This window comes from Helianthus annuus, chromosome 17 (assembly GCF_002127325.2).
Source record: "Helianthus annuus cultivar XRQ/B chromosome 17, HanXRQr2.0-SUNRISE, whole genome shotgun sequence".
Taxonomy (NCBI): Eukaryota; Viridiplantae; Streptophyta; class Magnoliopsida; order Asterales; family Asteraceae; genus Helianthus; species Helianthus annuus.
Window position 1 is genome coordinate 194775521 of NC_035449.2, and position 4656 is coordinate 194780176.

Genomic DNA, 4656 nt, shown 5'->3' on the forward strand with positions numbered 1-4656 from the left:
CCGTGCCCTTGGATATGATCCTTCGTTGTTGCTTTTTCGCCGGTTTTTTCGTTTAGTCAAAAATGGTGATTGGTTCACTTTTGAAACGTCCAAGGTTGATTCTTGTCTTATTTCGTCTATGGTTACAACACTTGGGACATGGAAGGATCGTTTTTTCTGGGTTTCTGATTCTATTGTCCCATTCAAGATGGTGTGGAGGCACCCGGATGCCGTTCTCAATGAACCGGAGCCCTCTGAATCTGAGTTGAATGATGCTTTTCTCCAAGCCATCTGGGAGTGCCCTTCGAGGGTTCGTCCCTTCCCTGAACATTTGCTTGTCCTATTAGGGGTTAGTAAAATCTAGGGAAATGCCGACCGGGATCCGGTTCTAATGAGAAATGGCACGGGTATGTGTTTTTTGTTTTGCCTTCTTTGCATTTTTCTTAACTTATGCCTTATGTGTTTTTGTTTTTTACTGTTTGCAGTCATGTCTGCCCTGGATTTCATTAAGAGTGACGACACCTCTGATATTGTGTTTGGGGATGCTCCATCCGTTCCGGGTGAAAATGTTGTTGTTAGAACTGCTGAGCAAAGGTTTGAGGGCTCTGGTTATGTTAGTGCTTCCAATGTCAAAGGGTTTTCTAAGCCTAGTGCTCCCAAGTCTTCCACCCGTCGATCTACCCGCCGTTTGTTGAAGGCTGCTCCTCAATCCACTTCCACTGAGCCAGTGGAGTTGAGTGATGACATTGAAGTTTCTGAAGATCAAGGTGTTGAAGCTGGTGGTGAAAGGAAGAAAATTGTTATTCATGGTAAGAAGCCTTTTGCCCAGAAGGTTATTGCTACCCCTGCTCAGGGTTCTTCAAGTAGGGATGTTGAAGGGTTGGATCCGGATGAAGTTTATGTGCCTGATTGGTCTGTGAAGAATGATGACAACTTTAAGGATGCTGCTGTTTGTGAAGATGCTCTAAGTCACATTGCTCCCCCTTCAGTCCACAACACCATTGCTGAGATGGATGATGACTTGATGTTATCTTGCATGATTTTGAGCACTTGCAACCTTGCTTCTATGCTTCCTCAAGGGGTTGCTCGTTTTCATAAGAGGATGCAAGAATATGAAGATTTTTCTAAGAAGAAGGAAAAAATGAAGTCTTCAATGTCAGCAATGAAGAAGTAGATAACAGGGTTTGCTGAGAAAGAAGCAGCATGGGACAAGAAGGTTAGTGATCTGACTAGGATGCATGAAATTGAGATGAGTGATTTGAAGAAGAGCTTTGAGGCTGATCGGTTGAAGCTTAAGGCTGATAGGGAAGCCTTATTTATTCAGCAACGGGTTTTTTGATGAGGAAAAGGAGGGGTTGAAGGCTTCAGTTGCTCGATCCACCCTTGATAATCAATGGTTAATTGAGCAGGGTTTTTATCAGGTTGTTACTTACCTTCTTCATTCCAAGGAGTTTAATTTTGCCCTTGGTGAAGTTTATACTAAGTTGCTCAACATGGGGAAACACCAAGGCCTCATTGCTGGTTATAAGCTTCATGAATCCGGCCAACCTTTGGAGAAGTCTCCTTTGTTCCGTCCCGAGGCTTCCGATGTTTTCAAAGGCTCCGTTGAGCAGATGGATAAGCTGACCTACCCTTACATTCATCAAGTTTCTGCTTGTTTTGGTAAGCCTCTTGCTGTGTTGCAGGACTTGAAGCCGGAAGGCCTTAATGAAAAGGTATGTGTTGAGATATTGGGTTCCCTTTCAAGGAAAAGGTCCTACTCGGGTGATAGTGATGACACCTTTTCAGCAGAACAAGGTGTTCCAAAGGATGCGAGCTTGGAGGCTTCATCGGTAGGCGGTGATGGTGATGCAAAGACTAAGAAGTCTAAAAAAGCGAAGAAGGTGAGAGGTGAAGGTTCCTGGGTTTCTAAGTCCTCTGCTGATGTTTGATTCGTAGCTTTCTTAGCATCAAAAACAATTTGTGGTTTGTAATGTTAACTTGAACAATATTAGGTTTCCAGGAACCCTTAAGGTTCCTGTTGGTTGTGTGTTAGGCCTGTATGGCCGTTTGAACAATAGCTAAATTTGCAAGTTAATAGGACTTGCCTTAACTCTTGTTTGAAAGTCTTTCAGGGCTTTCTTTGCTATGGTATGATGTTTAACTATTTTATTTGTGTTATGTTTTTATACTTATGTCTGTTTTGTTAAGGCAGTTTGGTTGGCTTTAACCCTTCAAGCCTTTTGGCTACTCGTAGGTGGGTTGAAGCCTTCGGGGTTTCGAGCTGTCACGTAGGTGGCTTGAAGCCTTGACGGCTTTTTATGACTTGATTTGGTTTGTATTTTTTGCCAAATTTTTTTTCTTTTTGCTTGTATTTTTCCTTAGATAACTTTCATCTTCTTGTAACTTTGTCTTTGTCGAGTTTGTGTTGCCTTTATGTTTTTTACACCTTAAAGGGTTCAGTGCTGCAGACACTTAGCCTTGGTGTTTTTTAACAAGAAGACATAGCACCTATCCTTTTTATTATTTCTTTGTGATTTATTTGACTTCGTAAGCCTGTTTGTTGGTTATATTTCTAAGGCTTAAGGAACATTTGGTGTAGGTTGTTCAGACCTGTCTATGAGACAATTTTGCTTTGGCTTGATAAGTCTCATGGAGTTGTATTGATTTAGGAACTCACCCCTTATATAGGTTCGTTCAACCCTTGAACCTATTGAGCGATGTGGCCTGGGAGCTCATCCCCTTACATGGCCCTTGCCATGGAGTTTTTTGCTAGGTTCTCAACCTGATCTTAGGATAGAAAGACAAGTTTGATAAAACAACTTCATTCATTCAAGCAATACTTGCTTTTTACAAAAGGTATTCATAGTGTTCTTCGAAATACATTTTGATACAAACCAAACTTTCCTGTCTAAACATGGAACCTTCTCAGGGTTTTGCCATTCCAATGCCTTGGAAGCCTTTTGCCTTCTGAATCTGCTAGTTTGTAGGATCCCCCCTTGTGAGCTTCAAGGATGGTATATGGACCTTCCCATTTCGGGCCTAGCTTTCCTTGACTTTCTTTTTTGCTAGCTTCATTGTTTCTGAGGACCAGGTTCCCTGGCTTGAAACGTTCGTTCTTGACTTTCTTGTTGTAATAGGCTTCCATTCGTTGCTTGTACTTGGCTTCTTGAATTGCGGCTTGATCTCGGGCTTCCTCTAGGAGTTGTAAATTCAACATGGTCTCTTTTTGGTTTGTTTCGGGATCCATGTTGACAGTTCGTTGGGTTACAACTCCTATTTCAGCAGGGATTACAGCCTCGGATCCAAATACCAAGCTATAAGGTGTTTTCTTGTGGCTTGTTTTTTCGGTTATTCTAATTGCCCATGGAACACTAGGCAATTCTTCGAGCCAGTTGCTTTCGTATCTTCCCAATCTTGTCTTGATACCTTCCACTATGCTTCGATTTGCCCTTTCAACCAGGCCATTTGATTGCGGGTAAGCCACTGAGCTGAAGATCTGATTGATCCTATACTCTTTAGACCAAACGCTGAAAGGCTTTTCAGCAAATTGCTTCCCATTGATGTGTGTAAAATGCAACATATAAATCACATCAATTAAGGCATAAAACTAACCCTTTTTAAGTACTAATGTTGGAAAAAGAGTGTTTTTGTCTTCCTTTTGTATTTTCAGGACGAAATGAGCTCAAAATCACAAAAGAAGCAAAAAGACAACTAATTCTAGCATAAATACAAGAAAAGGAACAAAAGTAGACTGCCCGGACCCTCAACGGCACCTCCCAAGGCAAAGAAGAGAAAACAGAGACTGAACACGCCCCGTGTCCAGCGAACACGGGGGCGTGCCCAGGAAGCAGCAGAAAAGACAAACCAGTAGAAGCTTCCATTGCCCACCACGGGGCCGTGTCCAGCGGGCACGGGGGCGTGGTGAAAGTACAACAGGCGCATTAATTGTAATTGCGAATTACAATTAATGAAGAGAGAGAATGTCAGACGGGCACGGGGGCGTGTCCAGCGGACACGGGGCCGTGCCCACCTTCTGTTCAGCCTATAAATAGGGGTGCTTGGCTTCATTCCATTTCATCCCTTGGCACACCACCTCTCTCACACTTCATCCACCACCCACCACCACCATAACACCATCATCCACCACCATCATCCATTGTCCATTGTAGAGTGTGTGAGTCGTCTCGGGATCCAAGATTGATTGTAAGAGTTCTTGACAATCAAGGCCATGTTTGCCTAAGTCTCTTACATCACTTGGTGAAGACAAGTGTTTAGTATAATACTTTTTATTTTTAATCTTTTGCACTTTTTATTTGGTTTTGTATTAATGACTTTAATAACTAGTTACTTATGTTGAAGGTGATCTTTCCTTATCGTTTGTCCGTGGTGTCTTGGCGTTATTTTACTGTCTATATAAAATAAAAGATTTTCACCATTCATATCTCCACGGTCTATATGGAGGTATGTTGGCTACCTGGTCGGGGGTTAAGGGAACGGTTTGGTAAGGGTCTTGCCCTTGTTCAGCGTTTAGAGGTCCTGCTTGGGACCTGGGTCAAATTTAGTAGGATCTCCTTCAATGCCCATAGGTATTGGATGGCGGGGATCCAAACTCTTTGACCCCCTCATAAGTTAACTACTATTAATACTATAACCCGGCTATTTAGGACTGTATCCCTGCTGACTCAGACTACTTAG